This window comes from Rhinopithecus bieti, unplaced genomic scaffold, assembly GCF_001698545.2.
Source record: "Rhinopithecus bieti isolate Rb0 unplaced genomic scaffold, ASM169854v2 scaffold_25288, whole genome shotgun sequence".
Lineage (NCBI taxonomy): Eukaryota > Metazoa > Chordata > Mammalia > Primates > Cercopithecidae > Rhinopithecus > Rhinopithecus bieti.
The window spans coordinates 410,513-430,364 of record NW_016811567.1 but is presented as its reverse complement, the minus strand read 5'-3'; the positions used below and the strand labels follow the sequence as shown (position 1 = coordinate 430,364).

Sequence of the window (19,852 nt, the reverse complement as noted above, 5' to 3'; positions counted from 1 at the left end):
TCTCGCTCTGTCACCCAGGCTGGAGTGCAGTGGCCGGATCTCAGCTCACTGCAAGCTCCGCCTCCCGGGTTCACGCCATTCTCAGCTCACTGCAAGCTCCGCCTCCCGGGTTCACGCCATTCTCCTGCCTCAGCCTCCCGAGTAGCTGGGACTACAGGCGCCGCCACCTCACCCGGCTAGTTTTTTTTTTTTTTTGTATTTTAGTAGAGACGGGGTTTCACCGTGTTAGCCAGGATGTTCTCGATCTCCTGACCTTGTGATCCGCCCGTCTCGGCCTCCCAAAGTGCTGGGATTACAGGCTTGAGCCACCGCGCCCGGCCGCAGCTAGTATTTTCTAAAGGGAATGAAAGTACACTTAACAAACTAACATCAAAATGACAAGTACTATCATTTGTCATTTTAGCAATATTTAGCTAAATTTCTTTTTTGTTTTGTTTTTTTGAGGCAGAGTTTCGCTCTTGTTGCCCAGGCTGGAATGCAATGGTGCGATCTCAACTTATCACAACACCTGCCTGCTGGGTTCGAGTGATTCTCCTGCCTCAGCCTCCCGAGTGGCTGGGATTACAGGCATGCGCCACTATGTCCAGCTAATTTTTGTATTTTTAGTAGAGACATGGTCTCTCTATGTTGGTCAGGCTGGTCTCGAACTCCCGACCTCAGGTGATCCACCCGCGTTGGCCTCCCAAAGTGCTGGGATTATAGGCATGAGCCATCGTGCCCGGCCGCTAAATCTCTTAATTCAGATGATGGCAGCACATTTTAACAGGTTCAAAGGGCATTTTAAGCAATTTTTAAAACCACACTAAATTTTAATGGGAGCTTATCAAATCCCTGACATCCACAATCCATAAATCGTCTAAGACAAAATAAGACCAAAAGGGCTGATGCCCAAATGTCTGAATACTTTGCTGAAAAGGCTGAGCTCAAGCATACCCAAAGTGTGTTAGAAGCAACTTTTAAAATGCACAAATGTAACAATTATTTTTAAACCAACAATTTTAGGAAAATAGCAGTTCCTATCTAAAGCTTTTATAAATATAAGACACTGGCTTTGCAAATGTCAGCGGAGTTTTAAGATCTCTTTCTAAAGCAATAGTCTCTCTGTTTTGCCTGGTATCTTAATATGCCTTTAGTTTCAAAACTTAATTTGCCAACACTATTCCTCTCAAAACCTCAGGAATTCCATTACTAGTTTTAAACTAAATTAAAGGAAAATAGACACATTCAACCCATGGCAGAAGTATGCACAAAGTGTTTGTTGATGCTCATAAATAGGCTGAGAAATTTAGACACATCTGAAGGACAATGGCTGTACAGTCAAGTCTGTTTTGCTCCACCATGGAACCAAATAGAGAATTATTGCTACCAAGTGAGACCAGCACTAGATACCTCTAAACTAAGTGGGCTGTAACAGACAGAACATTATCTTCAAGTTAGAGTTTTTGTGTATGTTTTCACTTTAGGGAAGAATAGAATATCCCTAAAAAAAATCCATATGGAGCCAAGTTATCCTGTCTCCCAAAACAATCCTTAAAGTGACTTCAACAGTAACCAGTCACTTGCCCCCTAAAAAATATGAGATTTTTTAAAAAAGGAATAAACTATGCTTAGCATACAGATGGTTCTTTGTCTTATCCCTAGAAATCTTCTTTTCCATTCCATTTCCCTTTTCTCAGATTCCATAAATCTTCCTGACAATTACAGCCATTTCTACTTTTCTTCCTTTTCTATTATCTCCTTCAAGACCTGATTCATCTCAACTCACCTGAATCACAGGTATCAAGATCCCCTGGGTGGAACTAGTAACTATTTTCCCATTTCCCTGTTACTCCATTTTATATGACTCAATGGAAATACAGATTCATAATTCTAAATTACTTTTTTTTGTTTCTCTGTCTTGTTTTAAACTCTCCATTTCCTCTACCCCTAGCCTCTGGCCAAATTCTTTTTTAAACACAATTCATTCACAAGATACAGGTTATCTACATAAAGTAAATTACAGTGACTGCTAGTAATGAAAGTAATACATTTTTGATGAAGTAAACAAGTGAAAGCTAGTTGTTTGTACAAGAGTGATCAGTGCTTGCAACCACATAATAAAAATAGAGAAAATAAATCTAATTATAAACAGCATATAACCAAACTAGTAATATTTTTTGCAGAGTACCTTATAAAACTAACATTCTATCTTTAGAAATGAATACATGAAGAACAATTCAGAAATATTTATCAAAAATGCTAATGTATATCCACTGGCACAGAAATTCTACTTCTAATTTTAAAGTACTGATATATATTTGCACGGGCAAAATATGTATACAATATTCATTAAATCATTATTTTAAAAGCCAAACACAGGCCCAGCACTGTGGCTCACACCTGTAAACCCAGTAGTCGGGAACGTGAAGATAAGAGTCCTTGAGGTCAGGTGCTTGAGACCAGCGTGGACAACACAGTGAGTGCCCGTCTCTACAATAAAATTTTAAAAACTTAGCTGGAAATGGAGGTATGTACCTGTACACCTGTAGTCCTACCTACTTGGAAGGCTGAGTCAGAATGATCGCTTGAGCCCAAGAGTTCAAGACCGTGGTGAGCTATGATTGTGACACTGCACTTTAGCCTGGGTACCTGTCTTCAAAAAAAAAGCGGAAGAAACATACCAAAAATAAGAAACAAACTTAATGTCCACCAAAAAGGGAATTTATAGTACATTCCGTTCGATGGATACTATACAGCCATTAAAAAACGATGTATGGGCCAGGCGCGGTGGCTTACGACTATTAATCTTAGCACTCTGAAAGGCCGAGGTGGGCAGATTGCTGGAGCTCAGGTATTTGAGAGCAGCCTGGGCAACATGGCAAAACCTCGTCTTTATAAAAAATACAAAAAATCAGCCAAGCAGGTGGCTTGTGCCTGTGGTCCCAGCTACTTCAAGGGCTGAGGTGGGAGGATCGCTTGAGTCCAGGAGGTCAAGGCTGCAATGAGCCAAGATTACACCACTGCACTCCAGCCAGGGTGACAGAGCAAGAGAGATCCTGTCTCAAAATAAAAAAAAAAGAAAAAGAATGTGGTTATAAATGTAGGAAGACAAAGTGCTATAAACAGCAACTGCCTCGGGGTATGGGACCTAGTAGACAGAAAGGTAGGAAAAAAGACTTGCTTTTCACAATAAGCCCTTTTGTATCTTTAAATTTTAGATCATGTACACATACTAAACTTTTGTTAAAATGAGTAATTTTTAAAACAGCAGAAGAATTTAGGACATTCTCTCAGATCTTCTAATCCATAAATAGTTCTACTCTTCTATCTCTAGGCACTTTTAATTTAGACTGAAAATCTAGACTACTAGAGGTTACCAATAACCACAGGTAAAGGACTTATTTCTTCTTTAGTGAAAAGTATAACTATGGCAACTTTGCATCAACCAAAACAAAGCATAAGAAGTCAAGAAATAAATGAAGAATGTATCTTACCCTAAGCAATCTGTTTACAAAAATGACACTGAATACAATACAATTTTGTTAGCACTCTACAAACTGTGCTTCACCAAAAGAAAAAACTATCTGGCTGAAATTTCTGGTTATGGTCTAGATCTCAAATGGCTACATACACCAGAAATATTTTGTAAAGAACCTAAGAAGTGCTAAAATCATTTGAATCCAAAAGGCACTTAAAAACAAGAGAAGGAGGAGGACAAAAACTTGGGCAAAAGTTTCAAATGAAAAAAAAAAAAAAAAACCCACACATTTTTAAGGTACTTTTCTAAAGGAATTTTTCTTTTTAGCTCTTAAATTCCAAATAAGCTGAATGCTATAATCCCTCAATTAGTCATTAAAACTCAAGAAATTTAAAGAAACACTTCATCTCTTTTTCAAGCTAATTTTTAAATGTTGCTATTCAATATGATTTTTGTTTTTGCTATTAGATAAAGAACTATTAATCTGATAGCAGCCAACACTACTCAGGTCCCCTCTTCTTTCTCAGATTCAAACAATCTGATTACAAAACTACAAAGCAAATTCTTGAAATGGGGAAAATACATAACGGTAACATTATAAAGAGTAGTGTATTTTTTGTTAAAATCCTTTTAGTGTGTCTCTTGTTAACAACGTTATGACTTGGCCATCTGAACATACTGCTACATCAGTATGTTTTAGACTTGATGACCTATTTTTTTTTAATCAAACTATATAGCCCAAAGGTTTGTTGTCAAAATCAATTACAGTCTCGAGGTATAGAATATACCTCAGCAAAAAAAAGATGTTAGCTGGCATATCAAAAAATCAGTATATTCATTTGCCAGATTCAAACATTCAGGCTAATGACCCCCCAAAACGCCAAAAAAAAAACAAAAAAAAAAACACAAAAAACTCCCCAAAAGGTATAGTTAAGAAAATAGGATGTAAAAAACACCTCAGAATATGTGGTATTTACATATCTTGACAATTACAAAGAAAAAGGACAAGAATGTCACCAACTTTTCTTTTCTTTTTTCTTTTTTTTTTTTTTTGAGATGGAGTCTTGCTCTGTTACCCAGGCTGGAGTGCAACGGCGCGGTCTTGGCTCACCGCAATTTCCACCTCCCAGGTTCAAGCGATTCTCCTGCCTCAGTCTGCTGAGTAGCTGGGACTACAGGCACATGCCAACACACCCAGCCAATCTTTGTATTTTTAATAGAGACAGGGTTTCACCATGTTGGCCAGGATGGTCTCAAACTCCTGACCTCATGATCCGCCCGCCTCGGCCTCCCAAAGTGCTGGATTACAGGCGTGAGCCAGCACACCCGGCTAATTTTCATTTTTTAACTGTAATTTTATATTTATTGGTAAACTACTAGAGCTCAAGGGCGACTTAGGTATTTCATACATTTGATTAATGAGTACTGTTAATAATTATATCAAAGTCAAGGATTCACAACTATAAACAACAACAACAACAAAATTTAAACTCATTTAAAGACAGTGAGTCCAGGACCACCTAACTTAGAACTAGTAGTTTCTCAAGTTATTTTGGAGATTTAAAAATAGCCTGACAGCCTTATATACTATCTGAAATATAGTTTCATATACAACCAAAACAACCAAATTTCTTTTTTTGGACAGGAAATAAAACTCAATATGGTTTACTCGAAAATATAAAAGTCTGATATGCCATAGGGAAAAAAAAACCTCAATGTGCTAATGTCAGTTATCACATGATGATTAGCAGCCCTGGTTGGGGTTACAGCCATCATTAATAAAAACAGAAAATCCAATAAATAATAAAGGTATTTTGGCCGGGCGCAGTGGCTCACACCTGTAATCCCAGCACTTTGGGAGGCCGAGGTGGGTGGATCACAAAGTCAAGAGATAGAGACCCTTCTGGCCAACATGGTGAAACTCTGTCTCTACCAAAACTACAAAAATTAGCTGGGCATGGTGGCACGCACCTGTAGTCCCAGCTTCTCGGCAGGCTGAGGCAGGAGAATCGCTTGAACTCAGGAGGCAGAGGTTGCAGTGAGTCGAGATTGTGCCACTGCACTCCAGCCTGGTGACAGAGTGAGACTCCATCTCAAAAATAATAATAATAAATGTATTTTATTTTGTAGAAAACTTTTGGATGCCAGCATCTGAAAATTAGTGAAAATAGAGTAATTTCATTTTTTTTCCAAATGTTCTAGGAAAGCAAAACACCAACTAAAAACACACACCAGGCTCTAAGTACAGACAAAACAGTTAAGTTTAATCAGGAAAAACATTTGTGTGTGCTAGATGAGAAGGACAGAAAGATACCAAAGAACTACAAATATATATGTGTGTGTGTGTGTGTGTATGTATGCATGTTTGTATATGTGTGTGTATATATATTCCTTTTCTTTAAACCCTAATGGCTCAATTGATACCTCATGAAATAAGTAATGACATCAAGATGACTGATCAGATCCCAAACTTAAGGAAATCTAACAGGACGAAGAGTAAAGTTTATGTCTGTGCTCTCCACACTCCATTTCTGCCCTTTACATTCTTTCATTTCAGAATGACCTCAGTAGTTTATAACTAAAGGTCTTAGCCATAACTCTCAAAAGACATAGTTAATACAAAACAAATAATTATAAGCTTAATTTTTTTTCTGAGACAGGGTTACTCAGGCTGGAATCCAGTGGCGCGATCATGGTTCACTGCAGCCTTGACCTCCAGGGCTCAAGCACCTTAGTCTCCTGAGTAGCTGGGACTACAGGTGTACACCACCACACCCCAGGTAATTTTTTGTATTTTTGTAGAGATGGGATTTCACCATGTTGCCCAGGCTGGTCTCGAACTCCTGAGCTCAAGCAATCCTCCCACCTCAGCCTCCAAAAGTGCTGGGATTATAGGCAGAAGCCATCTAACCAAGCCTTATAAGCTTAATTTTTATCTTGGAATGTACCCTCATTTTTCTCACACAGAGTTGGTGCAAAAAAAGAACCAAGGAGCAAAATGAAGCCAGTATCTAAGATGTGGGACAACTTACAGAACTCTATCCCAAACACTACCTGAAGTCCACTCAAGATTACCTATTGACTGAGTAAATCAGATTCCCTAAAAGGCATCAAACACCTGCACAGAAGGTAAGAGTACATGCTATATTTGAACCTATACAGATCTAGGTAAAAATCCTGGGGCTCCATTATTATCACCTGCCTGACCTTGGGAAGGTTACTTAACTCTCTGAAGTCTCAGTTTTTTCATCTATAAAATGGAAAGAGGAATAATAATTCAGTAGAAACTCTTTAACAGACTTCTACTGTATCAAACTTACAAAAATAAAGCTCTCCAATCCCTCCATAAATCACTCCCTAATGCCCAACACAGGCTCATCACCTACACCTAGTAGTCTTCTAAGGAGACCACTTTCTTAACGTGTCCCTACCCTTCTGCACTTAATGTTTAATAAGAGCCAGCTGTCCGTTCCCAAACCAGTTTATACCAACTGTACTTGTTACTGTAATTATGTAATGTAAGATCATATGAACTGAATTATGAGGAAAAAGAGGTTGTTTCTGTGAAAATTATGTTGAAAAGTTCAAAAAGATTCAGCAGCTAGTATTTTTTAAAGTTATTATGGAATTAGGTGTATGTCAAAACAGCTTTAAGTAGGAGGAAAAGCATGAAAACGTAGAAGGATTTTAGATACAAGTATACCTCAAAGATATTGCAGTTCTGTTCCAGACCACAGCAATAAAGCAAATTTTGCAGTAAAGCAAGTCACAAATTTTTTGGTTTCCCAGGGCATACAAAAGTTATGTTTACACTGTACCATAGACTATTAAGTGTGCAATAACATTATGGCTAAAAAAAACACACATACCTTAATTTTAAAATACTTTATTACTAAAAAATGCTAATGATCATCTGAGCCTTCAGCAAGTGGTCATCTTTTTGCTAGTGCAGGGTTTTGTCTCAAGGTTACAGCTGCTGACTGATCAGAGTGGTGGTTGCTAAAGGCTGAGGTGGCTGCGGCAATTTCTTAAGGCAACAATCACTTGCCGCGTCAAATGACTTTTCCTTTCACAAAAGGTTTCTCTGTAGCATGTGGTGCTAATTTACTGCATTTTACCCACAATAGAACTTCTTTCAAAATTGGAGTCGTCAATCCTCTCAAACCCTGCCACTGCTTTATCAACTCAATTTATGTAATATTCTAAACCTTTTGTTACCACTTTAACAATGTTCCCAAAATCTTCATCAGGAGTAGATTCCATCTCAGAGACTATTATTTGCTCATTCCTAAGAACCAATTCCTTGTCCATTAAAGTTTGACCATGAGATTGCAGCAATTCAGTCACATCCTCAGGCTCTAGTTCTAATTCTAATCCTTTTACAATGTTCACCATATATGCTGTTACTTCCTCCACCGAAGTCTTCAATCTCTCAAAGAGATCTATGAGAGCTGGAATCAACTTCTTCCAAACTCCTGCTACTGTTGATATTTTTATCTCCGCCCATAAATCACAAGGGCAGACACAAGGTCGACATTAAGATGTTCTTAATGACATCTGGAATGGTGAATCCTTTCCAGAAGGTTTTCAATTTACTTTGCAGAGATCCATCAGAAGAATCACTACCTATGGCACCTATAGTGTTACAAAATAGTATTTCTTAAACAGTAAGACTTGAAAGTCAAAATTACTCCTCAATCTATGGACTACAAGAACAGATGTGTTAGTAGGCATGAAAACATTAATCTTGTACATCCCCATCACGGCTCTTGAGTGACCACGTACATTGTCAGTGAGTAGTAACATTTTCAAAGAAATATTTTCTTCTGGGCAGTAGGTCTCAACAGTGGGCTTAAAATATTCAATAAATCATTTTGTAAAGAGATATGCTATTATCCAGACTTTGTTGTTCTATTTATAAAGCACAGAGTAGATTTACCATCATTCTTAAGGGGCCCTAGGACTTCTGGAATGGTGAATGTTAACTTCAAGTCACCAGCTGCATTATCCCCTAAGTAGAGTGTCAGCCTGTCCTTTGAAGCTTTCAAACGAAGCACAGATTTCTCTCCAGCTATGAAAGTCCTAGACGGCATCTTGCAATAGAAAGCTGTTTCACCTACATTAAAAATTTGTTGTTCAGGGTAGCCACCTTCATCAATTACCTAAATTAGTTCTTCTGGGGAGGCCTGTTGGCTCAGGCCTGTGGTTCTGGTGCATAAGGAGGCTAGCCCAGGAGTTCAAGACCAGTCTGGGCAACATAGCAAGCCCTCATCTATATAACAATAAAACATAATTCTAAGAAAAATGATAAATAAGTTATTCTAGGTAACTTGCTGCAGCTTCTACATCAGCATTTGCTGCTCCACCTTGCATTTTTATGTTATATAGATGGCTTCTTCCCTTAAACCTCATGAACCAACCTCTTCTAGCTTCAAACCTTTTTTCTGCAGCTTCCTCACCTCTCTCAGCCCTCATACAACTGAACAGAATTAGGGCCTTGCTCCGGATTAGGCTTTGGCTTAAGGGAATGTTATGGCAGGTTTGATCTTCTATTCAGGCCACTAAAACTTTCTCCATACCAGCAATAAGACTTTCACTTTCTTATCATCTGGATGTTCACTGGAGTAGCACCTTTCATTTCCTTCAAGAACTTGTTTCTTTGCATTTACAACCTAACTGGCACAAGATGCTTCTCTTTCAACATGCCTTCCTCCCTAACCTTAATCATTTCTAGCTTTCGATTTAAAGTGAGAGATGTGTGACTCCTCCTTTCACTTGAACACTCAGAGGCCATCATAGGACTAACTGGCCTAATTTCAATATTTGGGGTCTCAGGACAGGAAATAGGGAACCCTGAGGAGAGGGAAAGAGATGCAGAAACAACCATTCAGTGGAGCAGTGAGAACACACACATTTATTGATCAAGTTCACCATCCTATGTGGGCACGGTTTGAGGTGCTCCAAAACAATTACAATAGTGACATCAAAGATCACCAAAACAGACAGAATAATGATAAAAAGTTTCAAATACTGTGAGAATTACCAAAATGTGACCCAGAGACACGAAGTAAGCACATGCTGGCTGGAAAAATGGCACTGATACAGAATTCTGAATACAGGGTTGCCACAAACCTTCAATCTGTTAAGAAGAAAAAAAAAGGAATTATCTGCAAAACACAAAAAAAATGAGGTACGCCTGTATTACACTGAAAGTGCCTTATGTTCTCTCTTCTCCATAAAAAAGAGAATCTATTAGGATACTTAATGGATAATGCTGCATGGCCGTGGATTATGCCAAAAAAGGCAATCCAGAACTCTAATCAAAGGACCCATCCACAAACAAAAACCTTGACACTATAGGGAAAAAGTGAAGGAATGTATATTCTAGTTAAAATAAAAAATGTTATTTTTTATGATTCCTTGTAACCAACATTTTCAAGTATCTACTCAATATATCACATAGGGGATCTTTATATGTGGCTACCTCAAAATTTATAGAATTATTGTGAAGACTGGAACACATGCACTTAAGTACAGTGTCTGAATCTTAGTAAGTATTCAATTAAAACCTGTTTAGGTCAGGCATGGTGGCTCATGCCTGTAATCCCAGCACTTTGGGAGGCCGAGGGGGGTGGATTACCTAAGGTCAGGAGCTTCAGACCACCCTGGCCAACACGGTGAAACCTCATCTCTACTAAAAATACAAAAGTTAGCCGGGCATGAAGGTGGGCACCTGTAATAGCAGCTACTCAGGAGGCTGAGCCAGGAGAATCGCCTGAACTTGGGAGGTGGAGGTTGCAGTTAGCCGAGATCGCACCACTGCACTCCAGCCTGGATGACAAGAGCAAGACTCCATCTCTAAATAAATAAATAAATAACCTTCTGTTTTACTTTAAGAGGTGTGTGTGTGTGTGTGTGTGTTTAAGATGAGGTCTTACTATGTTGCCCAGGCTAGTGTTGAACTCCTGGGTTCAAGTGATCCTTCCACCTCAGCCTCTCAAGTAGCTGGGACCACAGGTGCAAGTCACCATGCCTGGCAGGTTTTAATGTCTTCTGTTGTTACCATAATGATCTGCTGCTCTAACAATACAGTACTGCTGTCTCCCAAGACATACAGAAAAGTAAAAGATGCACAATTTTCTTGTTTTGTTATTTTTGTATTCATATATGTTACACATGCAGACTTTAGACATTATTAGCCATATAAATTCCTAAACAGCCATCAAAAAAAGTCAAGGCCAATACTCTTGAGAGCTCCAAGAGACTGTAGTCTCCCAGGGGTATACTTAACTATAAAGATAAGGCTACAGTAATGTATTAACATGTCAGCATGACTAGGCACTTGAAACTGACAACATAGAAAAAATGAATGAGGCGCTGGCGTGGTACCAGTGGAGGAAGCAGCAGCCCTTTGAACAGGGAGCAGACAGGAAGAAAGGTCGAGAATCCAAATTGAGGAGAGTAACTAGGAGATAATGATAAAGAGCAAAGAGAAGCAATGTAGAAACTGGCAATCATTTTGTAGGTAAACCTGTAAGCTAAAGAGAAGGATGTGGTGATTCAACCTCTAGCTCAAAACTGTGCAATACTGGCACAGATATTAAAAAGCTTTTCCGGGCCGGGTGCAGTGGCTCACACCTGTAATCCCAGCATTCTGGGAGGCCAAGGTGGGAGGATCATGAGGTCAGGAGATCAAGATCATCCTGGTTAACATGGTGAAACCCCATCTCTACTAAAAATACAAAAACTTAGCCGGGCGTGGTGGCAGGTGCCTGTAGTCCCAGCTACTCAGGAGGCTGAGGCAGGAGAATGGCGTGAAACAGGGAGGCAGAGCTGGCAGTGAGCTGAGATCGCGCCACTGCACTCTAGGCTGGGCGACAGAACGAGATTCTGTCTCCAAAAAAAAAAAAAAAAAAGTTTTCCAATTAATTAAAAGCAATATCACATTTTTTAAAGTTCATGTCATTATGACATTATAATCAATTTTACTCTTCATGAAAAACCTGTTACATAAAGAAATGCACTCTAAAACCACAACAGTGAAGTACCTTTCTCACCTACTAAGTTGGGGGAAGGGGAAAGCAGCACAAATACCCAATCTAAAAGAATACAGTGAAACAGTACTAGTAATACTATCCTTTTGAGAAGCAATTTAACCACATTTCAAGACTAAAAAACTCTCATATCCTTTGAATCAAAAATCATACCTGGCAATCTACCTTAAGGAAATAACTAGAAATATGAAGAAATCCATATACTCAAAGGTGTTTTCTGCAATATTTCTCTTTTAAGCTTAATTTCTTCTTTTATATATTTTGCAACATTTCTTATGATAGCAAAACCAAGTATGATGGATGGTGACACAGAAAATACTTAATATAAAGTTTGTAAAAGCAGCAAACAAAATTGAGCATATACTGTGATATAAAATATATATGAAAAGGCGATAAAACTCCAAAATTGTATTAGTGATAGATTTAAGAATTTTTTTCTATTTTGTAAACTTTCTGAGATTTCACTTTTGTATTAAAACAAATTACATTTTCAAAACATGAATCTCCAAAGATTACATACTACATGACTTCATGCAACATTCTCAAAATGACAAAACTAGTGGTTGGGGGGACACGGGGCATTGTAACTACAAAGAGGTAGTGCTAAGGAGTTCTTTCATGGTGATGCAACAATTTTGTATCTTGATTGTGGTATTGTTTCTATAAAATTACACATAGGATAAAATTACACAAAACTATATATACACATGCACACACAAGGAAGTTCAGGTTTGAAAAGTGGTGAAATCTGTATACTATATGTTATCTCATTAACAATAATGTACTGATGTCAGTTTTTTCGTGTTCATAAATGACATCTATATAAGATGTTTTCATTGAGAAAACCAAGTGAAGGTATGCAGGACTATTACTTTCCAAACTTCCTGTGAGTCTACTTCAAAATAAAATGTTAAAATAATACATGCACTAGCATGTATAATATTAAACTTTTCTGAGAGTGGGAGATGTGGGAATGTAAAATGAGCCCTGTAACATGTAGCTTTCAAGGCACTAACCTACTAACTATTCACAAAACCCCACAGAAGGCAAATGGCCGTCTTAGATTGAATGTAACTTACTTAAGTCAGGTTTTAATAAAAGGCTTCAATTTAAATGAAAATATCAGTCAATTTTCAGAACATGCTTAACTGAATAGTTTTGAACCTCAAAGCTTATACTTACAATGTAATTTATTAAGTAAGAGCCCTTGGAACTTTCTTCCTTGCCAGAAAACAGTTTCAACAGATATAAACGATATTTTCTTATATACATTCACTTTAAATATATAAATGACTGCTACACACAAAGGATATAAAAGCTTATTACCTCTGGACTGTGTTCCATGACAGCAATCACATCTGTCTTAATTAAACATTTTAACACAATGCCTAATATATAGTAGGCTCCCAATAACTATCTACTGACTCAGTCAGTCAATGGATGAATTCATGTTTTAACCAAGGTTCAATGCCCAAGTCTCTCCAGCTATAACTGGGAATGAGAGGTAGAGGGTTACAGGGGAAAACAGGCCCAGCTTCTACCAATTTACCAGATCAAAGGATTATATTAACCAACACTCCCATAATATCAACATAAAAGTTTACCTTGGGAAAACCTTAAGTCACCTCCTCTAATCACTCAAACCTTAAAGGATTGTTTAATAAAAAGAAATGATCTGGTATCAAAAAATCTGCCTCACTAATTTTTGTCACCTAATGCTTCAGAATTTTCTTTGCTATGTGCAACTCTATCGAATTTTGATCCGACAAATCTTAGCTAGAGTTATGCAAAGTATCAAAAACCTCTTCTACACAAGCCTTAAACTCTCAACAATTATATATATACAATTATATATACTTATACATTATACATGTATATATAGAAAGCACTATACAAATATAAGGTATGTTATTACTACACTTAGTTTTCATTAAGGAAAAAAAACCATAAAACACTAAGATACCTCTAGGCAGACTGCTTACCAGTTATAAGGGAAATATAGTAACTATAGAATAAATAGATGAACCAGACAACATCTTGACCAAAATTAAAATCACTAATGAGGGGCAAGTGGGCATTATGTGTCTCCAGATGTGATAATCTGAGAGGAAAACATCACTTTTGTAACATTCTGACTAAAGATAACCTGACTACAATCAAAAAGCTAATCAGATCAAATCAGACAAGCCCAAGTTGAAAAATCTTCCATAAAATAAATGACCTATACTCTTCAATTGCATGAAAGACAAAGAACTGCTAAGGAACTCTCCCCAGATTAAAGGAGACTAAAATACAATACGTGATCTAATTACCAAAATGGGAATGTAAAGTGTAAAGTACTGTAACAATGTTAAATTTCTTGGGCCAGGTTTGGTGGCTTATGCCTGTAATTCCAGCACTTTGGGAGGCCGAGACAGGATAGCTTGAGTCCAAGAGTTTGAGACCAGCCTGGTCAACATAGTGAGACACCATCTCTACAAAATCTTTTAAAAAATTAGCTGGGCATGGTTGGGCGTGCCTGTAGTTCCAGCTACTCAGGAGGCTGAGGCATGAGTATCTCTTGAGCCTAGGAGTTCGAGGTTGCAGTGAGTTGTTACTATGCCACTGCACTCCAGCCTGGACAACAGGGAGAGACCTTATCTCAAAAAAAAAAAAAAAAAGTCTAGACTTTGGACTTTCATGATGGTACTGTGATTATCTTAAGAGAATACCCTTATTCTTAGGAAATACATCCTGAGGTAAAAGGCATACAACCTACTCTTCAACGGTTCACAAAAAAATAAATGTGTGTATGCAAAAGAAAAATATTGCAAAATGTTAAAAATTAGTGAATATGGATAAAGCGTATAACAGTGGTCTATTGTACTATTCTTGCAACTTTCCTGTAAGTTTGAAATCATTTCAAAATAAAAAGTTTAAGAAAACAGCACACTATTCTCCAGGCATTTACTTATAAGCTCTAAACAATAAAATTTTAAGTACTACTAAAATCACTCTGCAAAACTAATATAAAGTTTCAAGAACTTCACAGTCAAAAATTACAAGACAAGAAGGCACGGCACCATAAGCAACAGCTGGCAGAAACAAACAGCAGAATCACATCTGCAAAGACTTTAGATACTGGATTATCAGGCACAAAACCTAAAATAAGTATATTTAATAGATTTTTAGTAAATAAAAGAAATCTTGAGAATATAACCAAGAAAAGGAAAAAGAATACCCCAAAAAAGGATTAGATAGTCTTAAGGAACTGAATAAAATATCTAGAAACAAAAATATATAATAAATGAAATTTTAAAAAACTCAACAGCCAGGTGCAGTGGCACGTGCCTGTGCTCCCAGATACTGGGGAAGCTGAGACAGGAAGATGACTTGAGTTCAGAAATTTGAGGTTGTAGTGTGCTATGATCGCTCCTATGAAGAGTCACTGCACTCCAGCCTGGGCAATATAGCAAGCCCCCATCTCTAACATAAATAAATTTGTAAAACTCAATGAACATGCTATAACATAGACTAACCTAGAAAACATGCTAAGTAAAATAAACCACACACAAAAAGACAAATATTTTATGATTCCACTTCTATGAAGTACTTAGAACAGTCAAATCTGTAGAGGCAGAGACTCAAATAGTGGTTGCCAGCAGCTAGAGAAAAGAAGAAATAAGGAATTACTGTCTAACAGGTACAAATTTTGGTTCATGACGACTAAAAAGTTCTGGAGATCAGTAGTGGTGACAGATGCAAAATGATGTGAAAGTACTTAATGCCACCGAACTGTACACTTAAAAATGGTTAAATGGTAAAGTCTGTTATGTGTATTTTACTATAATGAAAAAAATGGGTATAATAGTTAAAACAAAAAATTTTTAAATTCAATAAACTGGTTGAACACAGTTGAAGAGAGAAGTAGCTAACTTCAAGGAAAGTATCCAGAACACAATACAATACACAAAGATAAAGAAACGCACAATATAAAGACATGTTAAGAGACACAGAGGTAGAGTAAGAAGATCTAACATACTTCAAATACAAATTCCAGACAGAAAATGTGGAACACAAAATTTGAGAAAAAGGCCAAAATTTCTCCAAAATTGTTGAAAGACACTAATCTTCAGATTCCAAAATCTAGTTAATACGAAGCATGATAAATAAAAAGAAATCAACTTGCAAACATAAAAATGAAAATGCAGATCACCAAGGACAAAGAAGTGGTTCTAAAACTAGCTATAAAGAAACAACAGATTAGGCCGGGCACGGTGGCTCACACCTGTAATCCCAGCACTCTGGGAGGCTGAGGCAGGCGGATGACGAGGTCAGGAGATGGAAACCATCCTGGCCAACATGGTGAAACCCCGTCTCTACTAAAAATAGAAAAATTAGCTGGGCGTAATGGCACATGCTCGTAATCCCAGCTACTCAGGAGGCCTTGACACAGGAGAATCACTTGAAACCGGAAGGCAGAGGTTGCAGTGAGCTGAGATCGTGCCACTGCACTCCAGCCTGGCAATAGAGCAAGGCTCCGTCTCAAAACAAAGAATAAAGAAGCAACAGATTAACTATAAAGGATTGTCAATTACACTGCGTATTTTTCAACAGCAGTAAAAGCCAGAAGAGAACGAAATAAAATCTATAATGAGCAAAGAAAAAAACAACTGCTAATCTAGAATATATATTCAGGAAAATCAGTTTCAGGAATGAGACTAAGAAAAAGCCATTTTCCAACAAATAAAAAGTTTTCCAACACACCCTCCTTAGGGAAAATTCTAAAAGATGTACTTCACACAAAGAAAAATGGTCCTAGATCAGAGGTCTCAGATGCAAATGAGAATAAGCAGACATCGGTAAATACAGTGTATAGGCAAATCAAAGTTAACAGTGTTTCAAACAAAAGTATCTCATTTGTTGGAGGTCAGGGAGAACTAAAATAAAGCTACACAGACTATAACTTCTTCAAGACAGAGGGAAATGTTAAAAAAAAAAAAAGACACTCATATAAAACTAAAAAGAAAAGCAAGGTAACGATTAATATAAAATTCAGATAGTGGTTAGTTAAAGAGTATGTCAGAGATCACAAGTAGTGAGAAACATGAAGGGCCATCAAAGGTGCTGGCAGTGTTCTGTTTTTTAAAGTGGTTGGTCACACATGGTAGTTCATTATATAATTCTTTACACACACACACACACACACAATGATGTATGTCTTTGTAAGAATAAAAGTAAATTCTGAAAATCAATACAGAAGAAAAAAATTCAAAAATCTATGGCTCCTCCCCCAAAATCTAGAATACTTCACAAACACTGGTCTTCAAAATTCAAACAATAAAAAGATGAATTATTTCATTCAACAAATACTTACTGAGTGCCTAATCTGCCTACATGTGAGGTGAGAGGTGGCATGAAGATGTCTCTTCTCTCGTCTTCCTAACCTTACAGAGCTGCACTAATACAGTAGCCACTAGCCACATGTGGCTATTCACATTTAAATTAATTAAAATTAAATTCAATTAAAAATTCAGTTCTCCTGTAACACTAGATATATTTTAAGTGCTCAGAAGCTATATATGGGCCACCATATTGAACAGCACAGACACAGAACATTTCCATCATTTTCAGAAAGCTCTATTAGACAGTACTACCATATTTTATTATGATAGAAATACATTGATAATTTTAAAATCTTACACAGAAAAAAAATTTTATATGGATTAAATCCCCCTTAAAAGTCATTTTATTTCTATGAAACTACAGTTAGTAGTATTTAAAACAGCTTGCTATTTATAAAATTACATAGAAAGTATCAGAAATTGTTTACCATTTCCTGTGTTCCAACAAAAAACATCAGACACAGGGTTTAAAAATAAATGAATAAATGGCTACTATTAAATAGTTAATCACAGTACTACTAACCAGTGATACAAGTCATGTCATAGGGATATAAAAAGCCACAGGATGAATACTGCACTCTCTTAGGAGCATCAATTTTAGTTGAGAGTATTTTAAAATACTGTCTACATGCATGTAAGATAGCAAAACGCAACATTTATATAAATTTTAAAATATAAAACCTACAGGCCTCAGAAACTTCAGTTTACAGTAGGCACACTTTGGGCTGCATTCCTAGACTTCTGAGGGTACTATTCATCCACATTTCTGCCATTGGAAGTACTTTAAGAGAAAAATTTAAACACTGTTAAAATAAATGAATTAAACATTTTTTATTTACCAGAAACAATGATACACAACGTAACTCTATAAACCCGTATCATTTTAATATCTAAAGCAGCAAACTCAGTTTTCTTTAAAATTAACAGAGGGTCCAAGCTATTTCAACTTAACCTGAACATTTTGCTTTAGGCATTCTAATAGAATTTAAATATTTCTATAGCATTCCCAACTTTTAAAATTACCCAACCAAAAACACTCAAAAGAAACAAATGTTAAGCCTTAATTTAACAGGCTAGGTTTGCACCTTAAGTTCCCCACCCCCATGCCCCACCCGCCTGCCCACCCAAGTGAACCAGGGAGTCAATAAGCTTCTCATCTAGACAACTGATGCAATTTCAATAAGCACTTATGCTAATAATTGGTTTGTGTCCCCAGGAAGACTTCTGTGGCTCCACTTACATAACCCATTATGCACAGTGCTGCACTATTCTTTCTCTAGAAAGCATTTTGAATACTGATATTTGTACAAGGTCTGCTTGCTATATTAATAAAAAGGCTTTTCTTGCTCTGTCTTTCCTGCAGAAGAAGTGAAATGGAAAGCCAATTTCTGCAGCTTCACTATGTCAAAGGCGAGTTGTTTATCTTGTTGGCTAATCAACAGAGTAATAACTTAAAGCAGCGCCCCCAGGCAGCGCCCACAGTTCACCAGTTTTCTCCTGAGGCTCTGGTTGAGAAACACAGACTTAAACAAGTAATTTGGAGCCACTTGTGTGAACTCAACTGAGAACAGTCTGAACTGCTCCTTCAAATGTGTTGTAAGTATTGACTGTGAATCTTGACAAAATTAAATTCAATGGTGGCGAGAATCACAATACAGCCTCTGTAGACTAACACAAGGGCAGAATGTACCCCAAACCTTCTTTAATACGCATAAATATGTGGATGAAAAGTCTCCTCCAATCCCTCAGATTCTGTTTAAGCCAAGATTTTAGGGTTTCACAGAACCATAATCTTTAAAAAGGGGCACAAGGAAGGAGAAGGTGACCAGCATAGGATTGCCAACTTTTATTCTGCCAACGACATTTAAAAAACAAAAACTACCAATTACCCATCACTACTATTTCATAAAAGAACTAAGTGCCTATCAAAAATGGTAAAAGACAATTTTAGAAAAAAAATATCAATAGATTTAGCTTTAAAGAAAGCTAACTACATTCTCCTTTCACTCAAAGGAAAACTCTGTCATGAACTGACACTACTCCACAGTCCAGCATTTTGGGAGCCACAAGCTTAAGTGGCTAGCTCCCACTTAGAAAAGGAAAATGATGATACGTAATGCCCAAACCAAATATTAACCTATTCAATAATGAGGAAATGTAAGCTTGGAGAAGTTTAGGGATTCTCCCAAGGTCGAACACCAAGGATTTTGACACAGGTCTATCTAATTTTAGAGTCAGAGGTCCCAGCCATTATTCTAAGTTTCCTCTAATATTCTTCCAATGGTATAATGATCCACCCTCATCTAGTCACCTTTGTGACCAATGACAACCAAGGAATTTCCAAGACAGCTGGAGGGAGTGAGGGGTGTACTCCCTGGCCATCATTTAGACTGAAGCTAAATGGAACTCCTGACCTTTGCCTCATTAATACCAGGCTTACTGAAACTAAGCCAAACAGCCCAGACAAAGCACACACAAAACCCCCTGCCTCCAACAACACTGAGACAGGACTCTTTCGACATTCCCAAGTGCCTGTGATATAGTGGGAAACATATTCCTGAAAAACAAAAGGAATGTATTAATTCTCAAGAAGGAAATAAACACTTCCATGGTAACTCAGTCTAAAATAATAAACTTGCCCTCAAAAAGTTACAACTCTAAGCCTCATTCCGCAAACTATTACAATCTTTCACACATTAATACTCAAGTTCCCCCTATTTAAATACCTAAACAGAAAACCACATGAAATTCTATAAATTTACAGTTCTTAAAGTTTCCAAAATAAAATATGTAACTTTCATATGTGTTATTATATAATGGATAAAAGTATCTTATTCTATCCCTCTAATATAATCCAAACATTATAATCCAAAACTACTCAACTAAAATAGAGTTGGAAGAAAAATATGTAATTATATGCCATTTTCTTTTCTTTTTTTTTGAGACGGAGTCTCGCT

At 37.1% G+C, this 19,852-nt stretch overlaps 1 protein-coding gene across 7 annotated transcripts in view; it reads right to left on the bottom strand.

The window, feature by feature from the left end:
* Window positions 1-19,852, bottom strand: part of FRS2 (fibroblast growth factor receptor substrate 2) — a 110,884-nt gene that overhangs the window by 86,127 nt on the left and 4,905 nt on the right. For 2 of the 7 annotated variants that reach the window (XM_017894071.1, XM_017894072.1), the window contains exon 2: window positions 17,581-17,676. The exons of the other annotated variants lie outside the window; for them this stretch is intronic. The gene's annotated coding sequence lies outside the window, so the exon portion shown is untranslated. The remainder of the gene's footprint in view (window positions 1-17,580; window positions 17,677-19,852) is intronic. 7 annotated transcript variants of the gene reach the window in all.